Source organism: Miscanthus floridulus, unplaced genomic scaffold (assembly GCF_019320115.1).
Source record: "Miscanthus floridulus cultivar M001 unplaced genomic scaffold, ASM1932011v1 fs_448_1_2, whole genome shotgun sequence".
NCBI classification, from domain to species: Eukaryota; Viridiplantae; Streptophyta; class Magnoliopsida; order Poales; family Poaceae; genus Miscanthus; species Miscanthus floridulus.
The window spans coordinates 32,617-58,612 of record NW_027096771.1 but is presented as its reverse complement, the minus strand read 5'-3'; the positions used below and the strand labels follow the sequence as shown (position 1 = coordinate 58,612).

The following is a 25,996-nucleotide window of genomic DNA, read 5'->3' as shown; positions in this document are numbered from 1 at the left end:
TACTGACCGGACGTTGGCTTTGGTGTGACCGGACGCAGGCGCAGAGTCCGGTCAGTTCATTTGATCAAGGTGAAGTCGTCTGGAAGTGACCGGACGCTGAGGGTCAGCGTCCAGTCGACTCCAGTAAGGTTCCAGAGAGGGAAAATCACGACCGGATGACCGGACGCATCTGGTCAGTGACGACCAGACGCTGTCCAACGTCCGGTCACCATTTGATCATTGGAATTTGGGGTGAACTGACAGGCGCGTCCGGTCAACATGACCGGAGCGTCCGGTCACCCCGCAGAGGCACATAACGGTTCATTTTTCAGCCCATGTTATAAATACTTCCTCCATTCGTGTATGGGGGTACTTTTGCTCATTTCAACAGCTGAGAAATACCTTTGAGAGTGCTAAAAAGAGCAAGGTCCTAGTGAGGTGATTGAGATTTGAGAATCCCAAAGAGAGCCCTCATTAGTGAGATCAAGAGTAGCAAAGTGTGCATCCACCCTTCTTATTAGGCTTGTTGTGGTCAAGTGAGAGTTCGTGCTTGTTACTCTTGGTGATCGCCATCACCTAGACGGCTTGGTGGTGATTGGGAGCTTGGTGATCATCCAGCGGAGCTTGTGGATGACCCAACTCAAGTTGTGAGCGGTTGTGGGTGATTCACCGCGACGGAGTGTCAAAGAATCAACCCGTAGAGAGCACTTGATCCTTGCGCGGATCAAGAGGGAGCTACACCCTTGCGTGGATGCTCCAACGAGGACTAGTGGGGAGTAGCGACTCTCCGATACCTTGGTAAAACATCGACGTGTTCCTCCTTCTCTCTTTACTTTGAGCATTTACTTTGAACAATTCAATACTTGTCTTTATATTCATAGAATTGTCATGCTAGAGTAGGATTAGAACTTAGGTTGTAAGACTTTTTGTGCAGTAAAACATTAGAAACACTTTCTAGGCACAAGGGATTAATTGGGCTAACCGTTGGATTTAATTATTGCAAAGAAATTTAGAATTAGCTCAATTCACCCCATCCCCTCTTGAGCATCTTGATCCTTTCAAGCCGCTCCTCCATCGAAGTCATGCATGGCTTGCACTCAGCCATGCCGCTCCGCTCCAATAGCTTTGAGGCATACGCACTCTGATCGAGCGTGAGTGCCTCCTTCCCCTGTCTCACCTCGATACCGAGGTAATAGGAGAGCGTGCCGAGATTGCTCATTCAAAAACGAGTCGTCATCTCGTGCTTGAAGCTATCGATGTCCTCCGCACGTGCGCCAGTGACGATCAGGTCATCCGCAACACGCCGACGATGAGCTCCTCCTTCCCCCATCGCCATGTTTAGAGCGCGTGCTCGGTTGTGCACCGTGTGAACCCAAGCTCGCCTAGCGTGGCGTCAAGCTTGGCGTTCCATGCTCGTGGGGCCTGCCACAGCCCATAGAGCGCCTGTGTAATCGGAGCACCCTATGCTCCGCTCCTTTGACGGCGAAACCTAGATGTTGCCTGATGAAGACCGTCTCCGCCAGCTCACCATTAAAGAAGGCTGATTTTACTTCTAGGTGATGGACGCGTCAGTCCTTCGCTGCTGCCAAAGCCAGCAGCAGTCGAACAGACTCCATGCGCGCTACTGGCACAAAGACTTCCTCGAAGTTGATGCCCTTATGCTGAACAAAGCCTCAGGCGATGAGGCGCGCCTTGTGCTTGATAATGGCGTTGTGCTCGTCCCGCCTGACCTTGTACACCCACTTCTTGCCGATCGGACAACATTCTGGAGGTGGATCGATGAGCTTCCAAGTCTCGTTTTCTTCGATCGCCTTCATCTCCTCCAGCATCGCTCGTCGCCAATTTGCATCGCGCTTGACCAGCGCGAACATGGGTGGTTCCTCTGAACTGACTAGAAGCAGCTCTGGGTCATTGAGTAGCCGACCCGCTAGGCCTGAGGACCCTGTGCCACCGATGATGTCATCTAGCCTATGGAACCGCACCTCCTCACCGTTGTGGAAAGCATTCATGAACTCAGTGATGTCGCTTGGAGGTGAGGCGAACTCGATCGGCGTCGATAGAGTCCCATGTTCTGCCGGAGTGGTCGGCACAGCACCTGGAGTGCTTGGCACCCCAGCTAGAGTGCTTGGTACTACTCCTGGGCCGCTCATCACCACTCCTGGAGTGGTCAACACCATTGCAGGAGTGCTCAGCACCAGTCTTGGAGTGGTCGGCACAACTGCAAGACCTCTCGGCTCCGCTACGGGAGCGTTCGGCACCCGTCCTGGAGTGGTCGGCACCACTACAGGACCGCTCAACACCACTCCTGGAGTGCTCAGCACCCCTCCCGGAGTGCTCGGCCCTGCCCCAGGAGTGCTCGGCTCTGTTGCTAGAGTGGTTGGCACCTCTTCTCCAGTGTCTCCACCACCGTGGATGACCAAGTGCTCGATGACAAAGGTGCTGGTGAAGCCACCAGCTTCCCCCAAGCTTAGACTGTCCTAGTCCCAAGCCGCCTTCTCGTCAAACACAACGTCGTGCGAGACAACCACCTTGCCTCCATGTGGGTCATAGAGCCAGTACGCCTTGGTACCTTCTGCGTAGTCTAGGAGCACCATCGGTGTGCTCCTATCCTCCAGCTTGGTGAGAATCGGCTTCGTCTTCCTAACATGGCCGATGCAGCTGAATGTCTAGAGAAAGGACACGCTCGGCTTGCGCCCATACCAAGCTTCGAACGGTGTCTTGCCCTTTAGGGCCTTGGTGGGCGTGTGGTTGAGGATGAACACCATCATTGTCACCGCCTCACCCTAGAACCTTGCCGGCATGCTCTTGGCCTTCATCATGGATCAAGCCATGCCGACCATCGTCTGGTTCCACCGCTCCACCATGCCATTCTGCTATGGCGAGTATGACGCGGTGTGGTGCCGCACCACACCCTGATCCACACAGTACGCAGCGAACTCCACTGAAGTGAATTCGCCGCCTTGATCAGTCTACAACACGCACAGCTTCTTGCCGCTCTCCGCCTCTGTGCGCGCCTTGAACTTCTTGATCACCTCTGCCGCCTCATCCTTGCTTGTCAGGAGTTGCAGCCACATATAGCGACTATAATCATCCACGACTAGGAGGAAGTACCGCCGACCACCGTTTGTGGCTGGCGTGATTGGCCCATAGAGATCATCGTGGATGAGCTCGAGAGCGTCCGCCGCGCGATACTTGGCCTCCTTTGGGAACAACAACCTCCTTTGCTTTCCAACCAGGCAGCTATCATATAGCTCGCCTCCGTGCTTGATGTGGGGCAGCTCTCGGACCATCTTCTCTGGCCAACTGAGCACGTCGAAGTTGATATGGCCGAACTGGGCATGCCACAGCCACGGCTCCTTGGTGTGCAGTGCTACCAGGCACACCGGCTGCCCCACCTTCAAGTCGAGCAGGTACAATCGATTACGTGAGCGTTTTACCTTCACGAGAAGACACCGCTCCCAATCCCTAATCTTTAGGATCCCGCTCTCGATCAGTACCTCGCATCCGCTCCCGATCCTGAATCTTCAGGATCTCGTGAGCAGGTACAATCGATTACGATGCTTGAACGCAGCTATGGAATGTAGTACACATCCGTCAGTGCACGGTGCTCACTGTTCTGGCACCTTAAGATGATGGTGTCGCGCCCTCGGATCGCCACCCTTGAGCCATCACCGAACTTTATCGTGCCGGTCACATTGCCGTTGAGCTCGGAGAAGGCTTCCTTGGAGCCCGTCATGTGGTTGATGTCACCAGAGTCTAGGTACCACCGCTGCTCCTGTTCACCACCCACACGTCCGAGGTAAACTTGGGCATGTGGTTCATCGAGGTAGACAGCCTTCAGAGCCTTGTCGTGCCCTTCCACCGCCATCACCTCTCCCTTATCCTTTACCTCAACATCATGCAGTGCACAAAACGTCACCATCAGAAGAGTGGCCTCATCATCCTCCTCAGCCTGCGCTAAATGAGCCTTAGCCTTCTTCTTCTGCTTGTGATTTGGGTACTCCTTTGCCCAATGGCCCGTCTTCCCGTAGCGCCAGCAGGCGTTGGGGTCGACCTTCTTATCCTTCTTCTCCGAAGAAGCCTTGTCGCGGCGCTTGTCATTGCCACCGTGGCTAGAGGAGGCTTCCCTAGACTTCCTGCGGGTAGCCCACTTCTCTTCTGTCAACAGCAGCTTGCTGCTGTCTGTCGTTGTTGTGGCCTGCTCCATACGCTCATCCACCACCCGCAGATGGCCTGTCACATCCTCAATGGTGAGGGTGGACAAGTCTAGCATCGTCTCTATGGAGAGAGCGATCTGGATGTACTTCACCGGCACGGAGTGAAGATACTTGGAGACCGCTTCTTTCTCGTCGATAGTTACACCGTGGCTCCTCAGCTTGTTGATGAGCATTTGCAGGTGGAGAAAGAAGTCCTCCACCGACTCACCATCCTTGGACTTGAGGTTGGCGTACTCCTGCTTCAGCCGCTGGGCCGTCGTCTTCTTTGCGCTGTCGGAACCGATGCGCATCGCCGCAATGGCCTCCCACGCCTCCTTAGCAGAGCTCTTCGCCCCTAACGGCTCCCTGTACTCTGTTGGCACAGCAGTAAGGATAGCCTCTAACGCTGACATGTCGTCTTGTTCGTTGTCGGTGCCCTTGTCAATGGCATTCTAGAGCCGTCGGGCTCTGAGCTTGACTTTCATGGTCACCGCCCACTCGCCATAGTTGGTGCGAGTCAGCATCGGCCAACTGGTGCCGCTGACCTCCCGCACCATGCGCACAATGACCTCCTATCATGGCTGGGCAGCCACATTAGTGCCGTTGCTGTCGCCCATCTCCAAACTGTCCATCATCGCCCGCGGTTAGTCCGACGACGGCGCTTATACAGCTCCGATATCACTTGTTGGCCCCTGGATCTCCGGCACGGGTGAGCTGACTGCTCACCGTCGTTGTCGAACGCACACTATGGCTAGAGGTAGAAGACGGGAGGAAGAACATAGCACACACACATGAAAGTGCATCTAGCCCTTTAGTGGGTTTTGGATGATTGAATGACAACGTGATTAAAGAACTAACCTGTTTGCTAAGTGTGGACAGGTAATAGGTTATCTTACAGGTACTTAATTAAAGCCAAAATGATGTGTTATTGTATAAACAATCTATTTCAAGCACAAGACAACAATGCAAATGGAATTCATGCAAATGCTTGTTTATTGTGGGATTTCCATGTACTATGTGAAAGCAAGCTCGTGAGTATTAGTTAATGAGACATAAGGGATTGCATATGGAATGGTCTCATATTTGAAGCTTGCTAAATTGAAATGAAAAAGATAACAATACATATGAATGGATGATTCAACACAAGATGTGACTTAATGGCTTGAGATGGTGAAGATAGCAAGGAAAGGCTTCGAGGTACTAAGCAAGGGTGAAGGGCAAGCGACGGCTTGGCGGTCGAAGAACCTAGCTAGGGTGAAGAAGAAAGTACTTGCATTTAGTTGAGGTACTAATCAAGCTAAGATGGTCATATTGATGTGAAGGATCAAATCTATATTGGACAAGTTGATTAAAGTGACTTGATGTATTTGGAGTTATTCATATTTGATGAATGAAATCAAGTCACGTGCTCAAGATGGCTATGCTCAAGTGACAAGATCAATATTGACATGTTGGCACCCTCACTTGATGAAGATTGAAAGACACGGCATCAATTTAAAGAAGATCAACTCAAAAGGTTTAATTTCATTTTTCTTTTGATCTTGAGTTAATAGGTATGCCGTACTATTAAGAGGGATGCAAGTTTAGGTGGTCTAAGGAAGATAGAGTGCTCAAGCATAATAATTAAATCAAAAGAGAGAGACTCTAGCACTTCACGAGCACAAAGAATATTTTTCTATGACTGTCGGTGTTGGAAGTCCCGACGTAAGCCGGAACTCCCGACAGTCGGAAGTCATGACTCTTGCCGGAAGTGCTGACTCCCAGTCACTGCCTGTGCGGTGACTGTGGACGTCGGAAGTCCCGACGTGAGTCGGAACTCCCGACAATCGGAAGTCCCGACCCAAGCCGGGAGTCCCAGCATCGATGGTTCTACTGACCTGCTGACTGTGCACGTCGGAAGTCCCGACGTTCGTCGGAAGTTCCGACCGTCGGAAGTCCCGACGTTCATCGGAAGTTCCGACGTTGGCTATCTTGAGTGGACTTTGACCTCGCATGAACAGTGTTTTCTTCATACGTCGGAAGTCCCGAGATCTGCGTCGGAACTCCCGACGTAGATCTGAACGGTTAGATTTTGCCTTGGAGTATATATACCCCTCTCCTCCTTTCTAACCATGGCCCACTCATTTCATTGCAACGAACACTTGGCCAAAACAGCCCCCAAGCATTCTAGGCTCGCCACTCTTCTCTCCTTTGCCTCCAACTTCAATTCCTAAAGGGTTTGAGTGATTGGAGAGTGGATTGAGTGAGAAAAACACTTTGAGCAAGCTTGAGCACTTGATTTCTTCGTCAAGCCGGTTTGATTTGCATTTGTTACTCTTGGGGATTTTCCCCTAGCCGGCGAGGCGTCGCCCAAGAGCTTCCATCTTGTGGAAGAGCCTTGGGAAGTTTGTATTACCCTTGATTTCTAGTGAAGAAACTCAAGTGACCTTTGTGGTATCCTTGAGTGAGGCAAGGAGGTGGAAGAGACTCCGACCTAAGTGGTCACCTCAACAACGAGGACGTAGGAGCTCCTTTGTGGGGCTACCGAACCTCGAGATAAATTCTTCTCCCGCGTGCTTGTTGTTGTTGTGATTTGCTCGACATTACATGTATTTGGTTGTCTTCCTCTCTCTAGCTATTTCTTAGGGTTTGGGCCTCGATCTACAGAGTGGTGGCTTATCAACGTCAAGAGAGTGACCCAACACCTTACCTTACCACTAGGAAGTGGGTTTGTAAGTTATCGGCATCACAAAGTTCATTTTAGCACTTGTAGTTCATTTCCCGTAGGGGTCGGAAGTTCTAACAGTTTGCATTGGAAGTTCTGACCCAAACTGTTGGGACTTCTGACACATCAGAAGTTCTGACCCTAACGTCGGGACTTCTGACATGTCGGAAGTTCTGACCCAAACTGTCGGGACTTCCGACATTAACTGACTAGTGCATTTTGATTCAACTCTTTGGTTGCCGCTGTTTGGCTCCCTAGGTTTATCTAGTATCTTTTATATACTTTGTGGCTAACTTGTGAGGGGTGGTATTACTCTGATTTGGAGTTTTCATTTTGGAAACTCCTATTATTAATCGTTTCCGCTTTTAAAGGTGTTGATTTTTCAGAAATGCCTATTCACCCCCCCCCCCTCTAGGCGACATCCTAGGTCCTTTCAATTGGCATCAGAGCGAGGTTCTCACCTAAAGCTTCACCGCCATGAGAAAAGGATGTCGACGCCTATCGAGTTGGAGCCGATGCTTCTCTAAAATGATGGTTCAAACTTTCTATCTTGGTCAATTCATGTACTCAATGCTTTTAGAGATATTAGTCCTCTTGTTGAGCATATTGTGTTTGCAAGCATACCTCTTCCTATAGTTGATTGGAGCAACTATAAGAATTTATCAAAAGAGGAAGAAATATGCGTGCAACTCAATGCTCAAGCTATTAATATCATTTTGAGTACATTGAGTGTAGAGGTTCAAGATGAGGCAATATTCAATGAACAACCACCTCCTGAGAGTGCTCATCTCATTTGGACCAAACTCGTTGAGGTATATGGAAAATCCAAATGCGATGATGCACTTGAGGTCGAGTCAATGGAAAATATGTCCATTATGTCTTCGTGCGGCGAAGAAGCCTCACAAGACCTCAAGAGCGTCGAGCCGGAGCAAGAGGTGCAAGCCAAGGCGACTGCGCTGTCTACAAGCACATACCGGACGTGTTCGGTATCCCTGCCAAACGTGTCCGGTATGGCTGAGGCAGCCGGACAGCAGGCAGTCTGTGATGATGAGGCTCAAGCTCGATGGCGGCCAAGTGATGAGTCAACCTTAGTATCTCATGATACTCATCACTTGTGTCTCATGGCCAAGAAAAGCAAGAAGAAGGCTAGCAAGAAAGATCAAGCCAAGGAGATAGCACGAGTAGATGATCAAGAAGAGAGTGATATTGAAATTGAAGATAGCTACACTCTTGATCATCTAAGCAACAAAGACAAGCTCATTCTCATGAAGCTAGTTGAGAAGAATGATGAGCTAGAGGAAGAGAATGAGAAACAAGAGCAATCACTTCAAAATCAAGAAAAGTTTCTCATCTCCAAATTGCAAGAGCTAAAGGCCATAAATGAGAGGTATGAAAAATTATCAATTGAGCATGCTTTAGTTACTAACTCCTCTTCTAGTGTTTCACAACTAGAGAAGGAAAACTTTGAGCTCAAGGCAAAATTAGATGAACTCTCAAGCAAATATAATGTGCTACAAGCAAACTATGTTCATCTCAAGTGCTCTCATGAAGAATTAGTAGAATCAAGCATCATGCTTGAGGTGGCTCATGAGGTTGTGATTACAACGGTAAAATCATCTCAACCTCCTACTCACACACTCACTTGTACACAATCTCAATTGAATATTTCTTGTGCTAATGAGTGTGCTTCTCAAGCAAGCCAATCTTCGATTGAGCAAAAATTTATAGAAAACATAGAGCTCAAAGAAGAGGTGAAAAGATTAAAGAAAGATGTGATTCGATTGAAGGGTAAGGAGAAAGCACAACCTTCTCAAGATAACCGTGATAACATGGTGAAGAAGCTTGAGAAGGGTTCAAACCTTGCTTCCTTCAAAACCCAACAAAGGAATCACATTTCAAGCAAGGCCAACACAACCAAGAGCAAGAAACATGAAAAAAGTATGTGCTATGGTTGTGGATTGTATGGACATGAGTGGGCTACGTGTCCACATAAGAATTGGGCCAACAAAGTTGAAGCCGCCACTCAAAAGGCTTCAATCAAGGAGGCCAAGCAAGTGAAGAGTGATGGACAAAGCGCTTGTCTCATGAGCAAGAAATTGGGGCATCCTACCAAGAAATGCCCAATATATCAAGAGTCAAGAAAGGTAGCCCAAGTTGCAACAAGAAGATGCTATGGATGCAATGAGATGGGCCACAAGGTTGATAGATGTCCATACAAGCAAAACAAGCATAAAGCAAACAAAGGTCGCATATGCTATGTTTGTAAAAGAAAGGGGCATCTAAGCTATGATTGCCCAAATGGTAACATCCCTAAGCCGAACACATTTGTTTATGATAATATGCTTAGGAAGACCACAAAAGGAGTTAGCACTAGCAAGGTGATGTGTTCACCACAAACTAGTACTAAGGCCATTTGGGTGCCTAAGCACTTGTTGACTAACCCAAAAGGACCCAACAAGAGTTGGATACCAAAATGTGCTTAGGTTGATAATGTAGGTACTTGGTGGTGAGATGAAAGCTTCGGGGTGGTTGAGCAAGTAAATTGAAAATATTCACTCAATCTATCAATCAATTCTTATCATAATCTCATATATGGTTGACCCGATGATAAATCAATGACCATATCGTTTACTTCATCTCTACCATTGGTAACAAGTACCTAAAGACCTTATAGGATAGCCACTTTGTGTTTAGTGCTCAATGGCTCACAAATAAGCATATTTGTGAAAGAATTGGAAGTGACTAATTAGTTTTATTTAATCATTATTATATTTGCCATGTGATGCTTTTAATGGCTCTCTAGTAGAGCAATGCATTTGTTCAGATGCAGGCATACAAGAAGTACTAGAGCTAAAACGAAGAATCACAAGCAGCGCTTCAATTGTTTCTGTCCTACGCCTACTAGCCATGTCCGGTATGGCCAGGGCAGAAAGGAAAAGTGTTTATGTTCTTCACATGCCGGACGTGTCCGGTATGTCTACCGGACGTGTCTGGTATGGCAGGAACCAGAGCACTAATTGGAATGCAATTGAGGTTTGATCCATATGATTTCATATATCCTTAATTTGCTTAGAAGCTTGTGATCTATCAAACCTAAGTGGGTTGTGAGTATGTCTCAACGAAATTTAAATATGGCAAATTACTTTGTGTTGGTCAAAATAGAGAATTGACTCCCAAATTCTTAAAAGAATAAAGTGCTTGTTGAAAGTCATTCAAATTACTTGTGGTACTTATTTAGGGGGAGCTCAGTTTCTATTTTGCACCATTGTGGACTAACAAATTTATCTAGCATTACTTGTAGTCCTTTAGATGAAAATTGATTTCATATATGGTATGATTATTTGACAAGTAAGGTCAACATGATGTTGTAATGCCATGTATTATCTTAGTGGTGATACTGTGGACTAACAAATTTATCTAGTATTATTTGTAGTCCTTTGGATGAAAATTGATTTCATATATGGTATGATTATTTGACAAGTGAGGTCAACATGATGTTGTCATGCCATGTATTATCTTAGTGGTGATATTGTGGGCTCAAGGCAAAGGTATGTATTTACATACATGCATTGTAAGTGCATCTAAGGCCCTTTATATGCTAGTGTGTGCATTAGTGTGATATAGGATAGATGTTTTTCAAAATCCCTAACTAGCATGTGTAGGTGGTGTGGTTTTTTGAAAATCATGTGGTTTTTGGGTCTTTATGACCTAGTCATGTTATATTGTGATTATTGCTACCCTTGGTTGATTATTTGCCTAATCACATGTGACATGGTTCTCCCAAGTCCATAAAAATCCCTATGTCCCTCTAAAATCTCTCTCAAGTTTTGAAAATCATAAATTTGCCAAATATTCGAAAAAAAAGAGAAAATCAATTCTTGGCTAATTCATGTCCCCTAAGTGAGAATCCTATGCCTATTTCAATTGATACAAATATTATGCCTAGGAAGGTTTACTATGGTACCTTATTGGTTAGTATTGCAAAAATATTCCGCTATTCATACTAAGGCTATGCCTAAGCATGTTGCGTCTAACATGAGAGGACCCAAACTAGTTTGGGTACCATCGAAAAGTGGATGATCGTTTGTAGGTACCATGGCATTGGAGACTTGGTTCAATGGAATTATTATTGTTCATCATATGTTGAGTCAAGTATTGAAGCCTAGTGCAATTCTATCCCAATGCTAGGTTAAAATTGAGTAAAGTCCATATGCTATCAACATACAAGTGTCATATTCAAGTTGTGGAAATTTATTGATATATTTGAAGGCCTGCAAATAAGTGGAGTTGAAGCTTGTAAAGATGATCATAAGCTATCAAGGTATATCTCTTGTTGATCAAAGTTTATTTGGGTGCATATGAGTTAATTGAATTGGATATATATGCATATGTTGCTTGCTATGAGATGTTTGAATGGATTAAATGCTTAAGTAATCAAGTTTAAAGTTGGTTTGATTGGATATGTCCTTAAGATTTTTTCTAGTAAGTGGTTTGAATGGACATATGTCTTGTGAGAGTATTCAAACAAGTTGATTTCAAGTTTGGTTCAATTTGGAGAAAAATAGCTCAATTATTCAAATCTGTCCAATATTGAAAATCTGAGCTAGCAGTGATCATAGACCTGTTTAAGTAATCAAATCTATTTGTATTGGCTTAAAATTTGGTCTGCATGCTCTACACTTATGGTATTAGTTGCTGTGCAAATTTCATAAGATTTGGATAAGTGATACTTCGGATTTGGAGTAGATCTTGTCAGCTATAGTGCAGAAGTTTTTAGCATGTAGCAGTGTGGAAAGATGTGAAATCTGGTAGCAATATAGAAGTCAAAAGAATCTCAAATTTTTACAGCTACTAGAAGACTTAGTGTGTCACATCTTCACCAAATTTCATGGTTTTTGGATATGTAATTTGGGAGATATGATTTATTCTTTGAAGAGTACAGAATCTGCCAGGAAAGTGACAATTATTGGATTGATCAAAAGTCACTTAGATTCAAAGGTCCTCAAATTAGAATCATATCTATAAGTGATTGAGGTACCTATGTTTTGATTTTGGTTTGAGATAGAAGCATGACAAATGATGAGTACAACACAATATGTTTGAAGAGTGTATCTAGTACACATTTGGTACTCAAGCTAGAGATCAAGACCAAGATCAAGATGAAGATGGAGTTTAAATTCTAGTGATAATTGGAGATCTTTTGATAGAAACAAAAGGACTTAAACAAGTAGAAAGAAAAGGACTTAAAGAAGGATTCAAAGTTATTCATCAAATTAAGTCCAATAATATGGATCAATCAAACAAAATCTTTCAAGTGGATCAAGTGATTCTCTTTCAAGTTATTTCAAGTGAGTATCAAGGATGGTTCTTTGGAGAGGTCACTTCGCCCTAGGCTTGGATGGCTAAAATCGAAGTGGTAATCTAAAGGGACATTTGAGGTACTTGGTCGAAGAAAATCAAGAGATTGGTCTAGAAAGCAAGCAACACCCAAAGAAGAACAAGTTATGAAATTTTAAGTGGCATCATGAAATTTCAAGTGGTATTACAAGTGGTGCATCTTTTAGTTCTCTCAAGCAAGCAATGATCAAAGAAGAAGCAAGCCAACCATAACAAGAAGAGTGCACTTGATCATTAGTGATTCTTAATTCATATGGGTGAAGAATAGGAATTCAAAGAATTGGTATCTATTGGTCTTCACCAAGCTTATAATTGGACTTCATGGTGCTATTGGAGAAATGAATTGAAATCTATATGACTATCTTCCTCTCCAATATAGCAAAGGTATCATTGTATTGTGCATGATCATTTTTCATCCCTTACTAGTATGCGGTTAGTGCATATAGTACATGCTTATAGGATCATGCATTACAAATGAATTTTTTTTAGATTCATAGACTACCACTATTGCTTGAATGATTATATAATCTAGTGGTTAGTGTATGAGTTTGTTCATGAGCTAGTAAACCCATGTATTTGATCTATTTTGAATTGCAAACAAGTGACAAGTACAACCTCTTTAAGATGACAAAGGGGGAGAGTTTAATACAAAGGGAGAGATTAGTACAAAGTTTGAACCTTAAGCACCCTTTGTGCTTTGTGTGACAGCTTGTAGCCCCTTTGTCCTTAGTATGTCATTGTTGAACCTTTGTGGTGATAGATGACAAAGGGGGAGAGAGACTGATTAAAGCTTCAGGATAGTTTCATTTGCTTATCTTTGTACCTGAAGATATGTACTGTAGGCTGTCGATTCTTGTTTTTAAGCTTCATTGATGTATCTTGGATTTGAGATAGATTGTATCATGTGAGAGATGAGACTTACTTATCCTTTATCTATGTATCTCTCGAGACATGATGTTTATTTATATTTTAGTGGCTTGTGGACTTAAGAAAATGCGTAATGAGTGCTATGTGTGAATTACATGTGTTATATTTATTTTCATAAGGACTATGCATGCTAGAATGAAAATATTTGATGTGATGCCTTTATATTTATTCTTGTGTGATATATCTTGTCATATGTATCATGGTTTCACTTTGTCACACACACATGCACCCCACGGATGCAATGATTTAGGGGGAGTCTCCTATATGTTTTAGTATGTGCAATTGACATTTGAGGTCATTTTATGAATTCTAATCATAAGCACATATTAAGGGGGAGCCTCTCATAAATCATTGAACCCAAAAGTTTAAATGTTTATATCATTTTGTAAGCTTTAATCAAGTTGTCATCAATCACCAAAAAGGGGGAGATTGAAAGTGCATCTAGCCCTTTAGTGGGTTTTAGATGATTGAATGACAACGTGATTAAAGAACTAACCCGTTTGCTAAGTGTGGACATGTAATAGGTTATCTCATAGGTACTTAATTAAAGCCAAAATGATGTGTTGTTGTATAAACAATCTAGTTCAAGCACAAGACAACAATGTAAATGGAATTCATGCAAATGCTTGTTTATTGTGGGATTTCCATGTACTATGTGAAAGCAAGCTCGTGAGTATTAGTTAATGAGACATAAGGGATTGCATATGGAATGGTCTCATATTTGAAGCTTGCTAAATTGAAATGAAAAAGATAACAATACATATGAATGGATGATTCAACACAAGATGTGACTTAATGGCTTGAGATGGTGAAGATAGCAAGGAAAGGCTTCGAGGTACTAAGCAAGGGTGAAGGGCAAGCGACGGCTTGGCGGCCGAAGAACCTAGCTAGGGTGAAGAAGAAAGTACTTGCATTTAGTTGAGGTACTAATCAAGCTAAGATGGTCATATTGATGTGAAGGATCAAATCTATATTGGACAAGTTGATTAAAGTGACTTGATGCATTTGGAGTTATTCATATTTGATGAATGGAATCAAGTCACGTGCTCAAGATGGCTATGCTCAAGTGACAAGATCAATATTGACATGTTGGCACCCTCACTTGATGAAGATTGAAAGACACGGCATCAATTTAAAGAAGATCAACTCAAAAGGTTTAATTTCATTTTTCTTTTGATCTTGAGTTAATAGGTATGCCATACTATTAAGAGGGATGCAAGTTTAGGTGGTCTGAGGAAGATAGAGTGCTCAAGTATAATAATTAAATCAAAAGAGAGACACTCTGGCACTTCACGAGCACAAAGAATATTTTTCTGTGACTGTCGGTGTCGGAAGTCCCGACGTAAGCCAGAACTCCCGACAGTCGGAAGTCATGACTCTTGCCGGAAGTGCTGACTCCTAGTCACTGCCTATGCGGTGACTGTGGACGTTGGAAGTCCCGACGTGAGTCAGAACTCTCGACAATCGGAAGTCCCGACCCAAGCCGAGAGTCCCAGCATCGATGGTTCTACTGACCTGCTGACTGTGCACGTCGGAAGTCCCGACGTTCGTCGGAAGTTCCGACGTTGGCTGTCTCGAGTGGACTTTGACCTCACATGAACAGTGTTTTCTTCATACGTCGGAAGTCCCGAGATCTGCGTCGGAACTCCCGACGTAGATCTGAACGGTTAGATTTTGCCTTGGAGTATGTATACCCCTCTCCTCCTTTCTAACCGTGGCCCACTCATTTCATTGCAACGAACACTCGGCCAAAACAGCCCCCAAGCATTCTAGGCTCGCCACTCTTCTCTCCTTTGCCTCCAACTTCAATTCCTAAAGGGTTTGAGTGATTAGAGAGTGGATTGAGTGAGAAAAACACTTTGAGCAAGCTTGAGCACTTGATTTCTTCGTCAAGCCGGTTTGATTTGCATTTGTTACTCTTGGGGATTTTCCCCTAGCCGGCGAGGCATCGCCCAAGAGCTTCCATCTTGTGGAAGAGCCTTGGGAAGTTTGTATTACCCTTGATTTCTAGTGAAGAAACTCAAGTGACCTTTGTGGTATCCTTGAGTGAGGCAAGGAGGTGGAAGAGACTCCGACCTAAGTGGTCACCTCAACAACGAGGACGTAGGAGCTCCTTTGTGGGGCTACCGAACCTCGGGATAAATTCTTCTCCCGCGTGCTTGTTGTTGTTGTGATTTGCTCGACATTACATGTATTTGGTTGTCTTCCTCTCTCTAGCTATTTCTTAGGGTTTGGGCCTCGATCTATGGAGTGGTGGCTTATCAACGTCAAGAGAGTGACCCAACACCTTACCTTACCACTAGGAAGTGGGTTTGTAAGTTATCGGCATCACAAAGTTCATTTTAGCACTTGTAGTTCATTTCCTGTAGGGGTCGGAAGTGCTGACAGTTTGCGTTGGAAGTTCTGACCCAAACTGTTGGGACTTCTGACACGTCGGAAGTTCAGACCCTAACGTCGGGACTTCTGACACGTCGGAAGTTCTGACACAAACTGTCGGGACTTCCGACATTAACTGACTAGTGCATTTTGATTCAACTCTTTGGTTGCCGCTGTTTGGCTCCCTAGGTTTATCTAGTATCTTTTATATACTTTGTGGCTAACTTGTGAGGGGTGGTATTACTCTGATTTGGAGTTTCCATTTTGGAAACTCCTATTATTAATCGTTTCCGCTTTTAAAGGTGTTGATTTTTCAGAAACGCCTATTCACCCCCCCTCTAGGCGACATCCTAGGTCCTTTCAACACAGCACAAGCAGCAGCGTTGGTCGGAGCTCTACAGAGGAGATGACAAAACTGAACTCGCTCTCTTTATGAGTTGCAGTGGAAAACTATATATACAACTCTACTCATCTAATCCTAGTATACATACATGTTAGGCTAACATGCTGCTATAGTGACTAGATGTGACAGCAGGGTTGACTTTGGCATCTGCCTCTGTTGTGGCTATAGTGCGGCAGGGGAGCCTTTCGGCGTCTGCCTCTGTAGCAGCTACAGTGCAGCGGTAGGGAGCCCTTTCGGCGCCTGCCTCTGCCGCGCGTTCAAACAAAAGAGCAGCAGATTACTTAATATTATATTCTTGTTTCTAGAGGAACAGATTTATTATTTTCATTTTGTTGTAAAAATAAACTGAATTATCAAAATATTGTAAATTGTTGCTTGTTTTTGCTTCGGAAAAGCTACCTTGTGTTTCCTATTCTTGTCATCTGCCCATCCATAAGTGCTTGGAAGTTAAACTTTGGAATCATTCTACTTTCATACTATTGGCAATAGCTTGAATGTACTCGAGGAACTTCCTTATTTAAGCCCCATTTGAGAAGGTTTCTTCTAGCTCCAGTTTAGGCTCTATGCTATAATAATACATAAAGAGCCGGATTCAAAAAAAATCATAAAGGAGCCGAAGCCCGTGAAGCTATTTCTTTTTACTTCGTAGAGTTTTAGTTCATTTTGGTAGGAGAGAGAACTCCTCTACAGTGCATAAGATTCAAGTTCTCACACCCCTCCAGTTTCATAAAAAAAAGATTCCTAGAAGTTGGAACTGTTACGGGAGGAGAAGCACATGGCTTTTAATTAGACTAAGGATTCTTCTACTGTACTCTGCAGTCGATAACAAATTGAGCAATGTGTTTAGTTATGTGATTTCCATCATTCCCTGTTGCTTTTGTTAGGCCATGTAAGACCGTTTATTTTCTTTGGTACTACTACTATTATCAACTCATGCTCGTGTTCTTGCAGTTGTCTTCGTATTGTGAACCAGCTGCTTGGCTCCACCAATCATCACTGATTATAGCAATATGGATATAATAACAACTAGTGCTGTGTGGTTCACCATGTCTTTTGTTCTCATCGCTGCCATAGCCACCAAGATTGCAAAAAGGAAGAACTATGTTTGGCCCAAGATGTACCATGCCAACAACTCCACCAGTCGTGGAGGGCACATCTCTCATACGATTTGTGCACACGCTTCTTACAAAAGGTCTACGAGCTACGATCCATGATGAACATAAAAGGATGGGAAGTGTGTTCACGGTTAAGTTTCTTTGGACTACTGAAGACAACGTTCTTGGTGGGGCCAGACATGTTAAATCATTTCTACAATGGGCTAGAGTCAGATATTAATCATGGTAACATGCTTGAGTTCATGGTGCCCATGTTTGGCAAAGAGGTAGGCTATGGTGTAGACTTCGCCACCCGATATGAGCAGAGCAGATCCGCTTCTACTACAGTGATCCACTAAAACGTCCTTCAAAGTTGAGGATACACGTTGATCCCATCATTCAAGAAGTAGAGGCGAGTAGCAAACGCACCTCCGACTTTTATTATGTATGCATATTTATTTATGAAATAAATTCTGAGCTATATTGGGTAGAGGTATAAAAAAAGTATATAAGTAGCTGGCAGATGTTAATTACTAGAACACCAAGCATATATCACTTAATTATTTGAATACATCCATCGAGTGCATGCATTATGCATGTTTTTTCAGTGAGCTTACAGTGTAATCGTGTGTTTTATCATAGGGTAATTTTGCAAAATGGGGACAAGAAGGCATAGTTGATTTAAAACATGAGTTCAGTCAGTTACTCATGCTGATATATCAAGCCGGTGTCTACTCGGTAAGGAGGTTCGGGAGAAGATGTTTGATGAAATGCACACTCTATTTCACGAGCTTCGTTTCAAAAAAAAATTCTCGAGCAGAAAAATGGCATGAGCGTCTCCAGTGTTTTATTCCCATATGCCCCAACTCCAATAAACCGTAGGCGTGACCGAGCGCATGTCAAGCTCTCTTAGGCCTTGTTTGGATTGTAGTAATATCAAAGGAAAAGTACAGAAATTACAAAACGTAGGAAAGGAAGTGAGAATCTGCGTTTGGAACAAAGGAAATGCCAATCGACGGAGGAAAGGAAGTGAGAATCTGCGTTTGGAACAAAGGAAATGCCAATCGTTTTGGAGGAAAAAAAAAGAATCCACTCCGATCTCTGGTTTTCATTTCCTTCACGCTTGCCCGAGGAAACTCACACGAGAAAGAGATAAACAAATAGTTAATCACCATATGAATGGAAGAATCAGGCGCCGCACCACCGTATCCGCTCGGCCTCCCCACGTCCGTCCACCACGCCACGCTTGCCTGCGCTTGGCCGCTGCATCGCTTCAGGCCGCGTCTCCCGCCCCGCTTGGCTTCCACCTCTCTGCGCCGCCCGCGCCCACGCCCGACGGCCTCGCCGTGGTCTCGTCGCGCCAGGCGGCCGCGCCCAGCCGCCGCACACGCTCCAGGCTATGACCTGCCTCTGGAAAAGAGTTGAGAGAGAAACGCATGGGAAAGCAATGAATGGATGAGATTATTTCTGTATTTTTTATTTGCCTCCCACTTGCATGAAGGTCCAATGGCCCCACATACAAGATAGTCATAGATAAAAATGTGCAATTAACATATTATCATTTCATTAAGCACTAATAATGGTCATTTATCATTCACATGTTGATGTTCTATTAGAAATAATCTCATCCATTCACTAGAAAACCAGGCGCGGCTTCGCCCTCGCTAGAGGGGCCATTCCAGTGTTATGAATTCCTGTGTTCCAAACACCCTTGTCTATTTATTTCCTTTGTTTTTCCCTCGCTAGAGGGGCCATTCCAGTGTTACGAATTCCTGTGTTCCAAACACCCTTGTCTACTCATTTTCTTTATTTTTCTTTTCCTCTGCTTTACCACTACTCATCCCTCCTATTCTTTGTTTTTTTTCTATTCCTACATTTTTCATTCCTTCGTTCCTTAGAGATATTAAGTGAGATCGTGAGGTTTTGAAGGAGCATCAACAGAGTCGAGGAACAAGATGGGTTCAAAGCTTGATAGATTCCAAGTACAAGGATGGACGACCGTAGAAGAGGTTACCAGTCTGATCATGCTCTTAGTTTTTGGTGGAATGGACAACAGCAGCCTTGCCAGCACGTGGACCGGAGCTCGCCTACTTAGGGTGTGTTTGATTTGTGGAACCACCCTATACATCGTGAGGTGATGCATCATGAGTTCATTCTATAAATTTTAATGGAATCAACTCATTCATCATGCATATACTACTTATTAGCTTGTGAGGAATGAGATGGTGATGAATCAGCTCATTCTATTCCACATACCAAATACAGAAAGTAAGGAGTGAGAAAAAGATGAACCATCCCATTTCTGAAACCAAACACACCCTTAGCACCCCAAGGGCCTTAGCAGCTGTGGTTGAGGAGCAAAAACAGATTCTCAGGGGCTACGGGGACCATGTTGATTACAATGCATTCCCACCCTGCATTGGAGCATCAAGGATGCACTACGGATGCACCCCTCCATCAGGGGTGTTTCTTCGGAAGGTACACAGCCACGAGTACGAGATCCCGAGAGGGCATACAGTAGTAAGCCCCGTGCTTTTTAATAGTCACCTACCTCACAGGTGCTGATACGATCATATACGATCGTGGATTATTACTGTTGGCTGGTTTGGTGTGAGAGAAAAATACTGTTCTGGCTGGAAATTTACGATCGTTTACGACCAACCGAACATGGTGAAGGACCCTGATGTGTATGACACAAGCCGTTTTGGACCCGGGAGAGAGGAGGACAAAGCCAGCGGTAAATTCACTTACGAGGCATTTAGTTGTGGGCGGCATAGTTGCATTGGTGAGGCTTATGCTTATCTGCAGATTAAGGTGATGTTGAGCCATTTGCTCAGAAACTTTGAGCTCAAACTGGTGTCTCCTTTCCCGGAGACAGATTGGGGGAAGGTAGTGCCAGAGCCTAAAGGAAAAGTAATGGTAACTTATAAGAGGCAGCGCCTGCTTACCTAGTTAGCTAGTAAAACTAGTGCGCAAGAACTTGCGAAATATGCATGGATGCGTGTGTTATAAGTTTGTAGCATGTTGTGTATACTTGCCTGTTTAATTTGGGTCTGTTGACAACGTTCTATGTTGGTTGCGCTGGATCTTGTAAGCTGGTGTACGCTATGCTTTCAGTATAAGCAGGACGAAAGTGCCTTTAGTCTAATAAAATAACTGGATCTATTTAGATCCATGCATTAAAAGTTAGCTGGCTAATAGCTGCTAATTTTTTAGATACACCTATATCTCGTACAGACTAGCTATCCTACTTGCCTTCGCTAAAGATAGGCAAAAATATGCTCCAACAGCCTCGTCAACCGGCTCTCCAGAATAGCAAACTCGTCATCCCGCTTTTGTCGCTCGGCAGACGAAGCAAGCGATCTTCGCTCGCCATCCTATCCATCGCGCCTGCCAGGCATCGCGACCATCCCATCAGACGGCCGTGGCTATGGAGAGGAGGGCGTTGGCGATGCGCGTGTGTGGCCGCGGGCACAAGGGAGCTGTTGGCACGGGTAAGGCATGCGCCGACGACGACGAGGACTGCATGGGCGAGAGCCAAAAGAGGCGGATGCCGCATGCGGGGCCGCCGGCGCGGTTGAGGCGGCCATGTGGTCAAGACATGTGCGGACTCCATCCAGCATGCTTGCCGAGCTGCTGCCCCAACTAGCATCAGTCGAGATGCTGTGAGGGTGTTTGATAACATGCTTCAAAGTGACGCTTTTGTTTAATCTGGCCTGATGACGTGGAGACAAGTTTAAAAAGTAGAAAGCCAGTTTGGAGAAGCGGTTGCGGAACTTTTTGATTGAGAAAGAATAAATTGTTCTAGAGAGCCAATTAACCGATCCAAATTTACCTAATTTGTTAGAGTTGCTCTAATGTGTGGTTAGATGGTGAGTTAAATGCGTATATGAACTATTAGTGCCTATTAGCAACTCCAAACCTGCTAATGTCCTTTTAGTCTATTTTTTTGCCATGGGGATCCAAATAGGTGGGCTAAAAGTGAGCAAATAGGGAAAAAGTGCATTTGCCCATTTGCTCCTCAAGAGACCCTAAACTAGGCTAAAAGTGCATTGGAGGCGCATTGGGCACCCCATATCCCCACCCACCCACCTGCAACCGTCGCAGCAGCATGCATTGAGGGGCAAATTAGTCATTGTAGGATCAAGCCTACCAACAATAATAACATATGACAAGGTTCCTAATTGATGGGAACCGGGCTTGATCATCATGAAGGTAACTATCAATCTAGTGGAGGCGTCCCACATCCAAAAGACGTGGCCTTAGTCTAAGGAACGGCTAAGGATCCTCGAGTGTCCCTAATGAACTCTAACACGATACAGGGTCCAAAAGACATGGCGTAATAGCTTGGCAGATTCTAGACGACCACTTATTTCAATTATTCTTGTTGATTTTAGAAAAAAAAATTAGTAGGAACCGACGCCATTGAAAGATGATCTCTTTTATTTTTCCATGCATATATGATATATAGAACGTGCATACACAGAATGTCGAAAACAGAGTCCATACATGACCTGAGCGATGATTTTAGCAAAGCCTGCTACTATGAGTCTGAGATCAAATTTCAGATAGGGCCTCCAACTTTGATTTGAATACGGAATGCTGACACTGGTCTTCTAAGGTGATGGTCGCGCAATAAGACATACGGTCCGTTACAACACAAAGACATGTTTGCTGCTACTACTAATGCAATATGACATGTGCAGAATGATGCTTGCAATATGCAATGAGACTGAAAGAACAAAAAGCTTATACAGTCAGCTACAAACTATGATCATATTCCGGATCAAACACTCGCGAACTTCTTGTAATCTACTGTATCTGGTGCATCTATTGTCCAGTGAGCGCTTCCATGTACCTCGGCACCGGCGGCAACTCGAAGTCCGTAAGCCCCTCCAGAGCCTGCACCACCTCCGCCATCGTTGGCCGCGCGTCAACGTCGTGCTGGATGCACCAGCAGGCGACCTTGCACACCCTGCTCACCTCCTCGATGTCAGCGTCGCCTCCCAGCTCCTGGTCCAGCAGCGCCTTCACGTCCCCCTCCGCCTCCGCCAGCTTCCTCGCAGCCAGCAAGGGGAAGAACGTCGCCGTCGCAGCGTGGCCGTTGCCCGCGCCGCTAGACGACGAGTACGGCTCGGACTTGCCGTGCTCGACGTTTCTTCTCCCGGACACGATCTCGAACAGCATCATGCCGTAGCTGAACACGTCGGCTTTGGCGGTGATCGCCTCGCCGCTGATCCACTCTGGCGCGAGGTACCCAGATGGTTCCGCGCACGGTGGTCAGGACGCGGCTGAAGTCTCTGCCGACGAGCTTGGCGAGCCCGAAGTCGGCCACCTTGGGAGCGAAGTCGGCGTCGAGGAGGATGTTCTCCGGCTTGACGTCGCAGTGGATGATGCAGTCCCGGCACTTGTCGTGCAGGTAGGCGAGCCCCTTGGCGACGCCGAGCGCGATGTGGTGCCGCGCGCGCCAGCTGAGCGTGGCGCCGAACAGGTGCCGGTCCAGAGAGCCGTTGGGCATGTACTCGTAGACGAGCAACTTCCGGTCGCCGCCCTCGGAGCAGAAGCCGAGCAGGTGGATCAGGTTGCACGTGCTGGATGGTGCCCAGCGTGCTCACCTCCGCGCGGAACTGCTTCTCGCCTTGCCGGAGCCCCTCCAGCTTCTTGACAGCGATGGCAGTGCCGTCTGGGAGGTGACCCCGGAACACGGAGCCGAAGGCGCCGCCGCCGAGCTTGTCGGAGAAGTTCTTGGTCAGGGACTGGAGGTCCCTGTATTTGAAGCTAGTCACGCATCCCTCGGCGGTGGTGAGTCCAGCTTGGGCAATCTTTGTTCGCCGTGCCCTCGTTGTACGGACGATGAGGATGGACGCGATGAGCAAGAAGCAGACGACTGCGAGTGCGCCGCCGATGGCGATCCCAACAGTCCTCCACTTGTGGCTCCTCGCGCCGGGGAACTCCGACGCGGCCAGCCTGAGGTAGAGTCTCCCCGCGCCGGCCTGGCTTCCGTAACCGTCCGCCAGGTTTTGCAGCTCGCTGCTCCACACGACGCAGCTTCCGTTGTACGCGTAAGCAGAGCATGTGCAGTCGCCGAGGCACGTTCTCTCGCATTCGCCGGGATTCGCCGCCCCTGCGACGCGACCGTCATCGGGGAGCCTCATGCCGTCCATGCGGAAGAACCTATCCATCTCCACCACCTTTGTCTTGGAGCCGGCACCGGCGGTGCCATTCTCCGCCTCGCACTGCAACTCAGCGTTCCGGACGCAGCCACCGGTGTAATCGCCGAGGTCCCAGCTCGCGGCGTCCCGCGGCGCGAACCCCCTGGCGCAGCCGCAGGCGCCGGACGCGGCCTGGGAGCAGATGCCGAACGCGCCGCAGCCGCGCGGCACGGAGCAACGCACCTTGGGCTCGGCGTACACCAGGTTCCACTGCTGGAACGCCTCCACCCAGAACCACCCCTTGACCTGCCCGGACACGTCCGTGACGAAGCGGTACACGGTGGAGTTGTCGGCGAAGTCGTACGTGAAGTAGCTCTCCCGCGCGTCGTCCACGAACCGGAAGCTGTAGCCGGAGTCCCCGCCCGACGCGGCGACCTCCGGCGCGCCCGTGAAGAAGCGGCCGTTCCAGTCGCCGGTGAGCCAGTACTCGCGCGTGCCGTTCCACAGCAGCACGTACTGCGGCGCGCCGGTCGGGTCGAGCTGGAGCGTGTACAGCCCCGGCGCCGGGTCCCCGCGCGCCCTCCACGAGGTCATCCCCTGGATGACGCCCGTAGCCTTGTCCCGCCTCAGCTTCGCGCCGGGCAGCCACGTGTCGCCGATGTGGTCGAAGCTCTGCCACAGCACGTCCGAGACGTTCGACGCCGGCGCGAGCACGAGGTTGCCCGTGTCGAGGAGGACGGCGACGACCCTGGCGTTATTGGTTGCGTTCCGCCTGTTGGCGCCGGTGGTGGCGTTGGTGGACCAGACGGGCGTGCCCGACGGGCGGTCGAGCAGGACGAGGTCGCCGTGGGGCGCGATGGTGAGCCGCGAGGTCGCCGGGTCGGAGACGGGCCTGTCGCGGTTGGCTACCCAGACCGGCGTCCGCGCAGCGATGTTGTTGTACCAGATGCCGATGTACGAGCTGCCTGCGACTCCTCCGTCTGCCGAGGACAGAATAGTGAATACCATGTCACGTTACATTCAGGCGCAGCTTACACGCTGTCGTTTCTTTTCTCTACAGCAGTAGGAGGGCATAAAAATGAATAGTCGTGTTGAGTACAGCACATGTGCATAAATACCTGGCTGGAAGAAGCCCAGCGCGAATTTGCCGCCCCGGGAGACGAGCTTCGCGTCGCCGGAGAGCGGCCGGTCGGCGGCGAGCGTGTCCTGCTGGGCGCGCACGAGCACAGAGACGACCAGCGCTAGCACGAGCGTGGCGTAAACCAGCTGGGGAGACGCGCGGGCAGCACCTGCCATCTCGTCGCTCAGAGGTCAGAAATGACCACCCCCCGCCCCACTCGCCGTTGGGTGCAAGTGCAACAGCATCGGTCGAAGCGCACGGAGTACGTACATGCTACTTGTGGCGCCTTTTGACCGAGTGACCGACTCAGCGACGGATGATTCATCCTTCGCGCGCGCGGCGTCAGCGACGACTGCGACCTTGCGGTCGGGGCTGGGTGTGGGTCGGTCCGCGCCATTGACTGAGGTCTGAGGCTGCTATTCGAGTCAATCGTTATTGGGGTGGTTGATTGATGGTTCTACGAAGATACATTTTGTTTGACCAATGACCAATGATCATCTCAGTCGCTCTGTCCACTAATATAATACTTTTAATATATTTAGGAGAAATTAACGGCGTTTGCGTTTTTAGTGGTAGACGACGTTTTCGTGGACAGTGAGGTGTCTGTGGTGACTTTGTCAATCTCGAGGATTTGCCGACTTAGTCTTCGAAGATACTCATAGGGTACAGTTTTGCGTGTGTGCGTGCGTTGGGGTGAGCGTGTGTGCATTGTGAGTATTTGAGTTGCACCGTGTAATCGAAAAAAGAAAACAAAATATATATACCAATTTCCAAATTGAAAACAAAGACTTAACGTGTATATTCCTCATTGTCATCTGCCTTTGCCCTGCTTCATGGATGGGCATCAACGACCGACACACTATAAATGCAAAATCTTCGTTTGGATTCTAGTACAAAACAAAATTCTAACGGTCGACAACTTGCAGCTAAGAAATTGGCCTCGCCAAGATCATTGTGTTGAGCAATGACGGACCATTGGAATCAGCCCTCCATCTGTGTCTGTTGTGCCCTCTAGCTAAAGAAATGCGGCGCCTAGTGCTGGCATGGGAACACTTTGATATTGACTTAATTCAACCTTAGGTCCAACCAATGGACACAAGGGCGTGGTGGGAGGAGGGGGCGACAATGATCCCAAGACAGCGCCGAAGACGCTTCAATGGAGTGGTCATCTACACAATGTGGAACATATGAAAGAAAAGAAACAAAATGATTTTTCAGAACTCGGCGATGCCTGTCAGGTGGCCTCCGAAACAAAGAGGAGATTGACCTACGCTCTAGGGTATTTTCCAACATGACTTATATCTTTGTAATGTGTGCCCCACGACATGGGGAGGTGTGTGGTTTGGTTTCCTGTCCCTTTGGGCGCCGAGGACCTATTGGCCGTTACCTGTATTGAGAGGCAGAGGTCCGTTAAAAGAAAAAAGACCGACACACTAGTATGACCACCCGAGGTTCTGGAATTCGGCCTATTTTTTCTGACAAAACGGGCGTGCAGGTGAAAATTGTCAAAGACCTGACCTGAAATCAAAGAACCAGTGTTTCACTATATTATTACTCCGGCAGTTGAAAAAAAAGAGTTAAATGCACCAGAGATCCATTAACTTGTGAAGAAGTTTCAGTTGAGTCCATCAACTTCTAAAGTGACTTT

The 25,996-nt window shown here is 46.8% G+C and overlaps 2 pseudogenes; one reads left to right on the top strand and one right to left on the bottom strand.

Annotated features, from left to right (window-relative positions):
- Window positions 1-17,104: 17,104 nt before the first annotated feature.
- LOC136531800 (obtusifoliol 14-alpha demethylase-like) lies at window positions 17,105-20,028 on the top strand (annotated as a pseudogene).
- Window positions 20,029-21,567: 1,539 nt separating this feature from the next.
- On the bottom strand, window positions 21,568-24,589 carry LOC136531806 (G-type lectin S-receptor-like serine/threonine-protein kinase At2g19130; annotated as a pseudogene).
- Window positions 24,590-25,996: the final 1,407 nt, after the last annotated feature.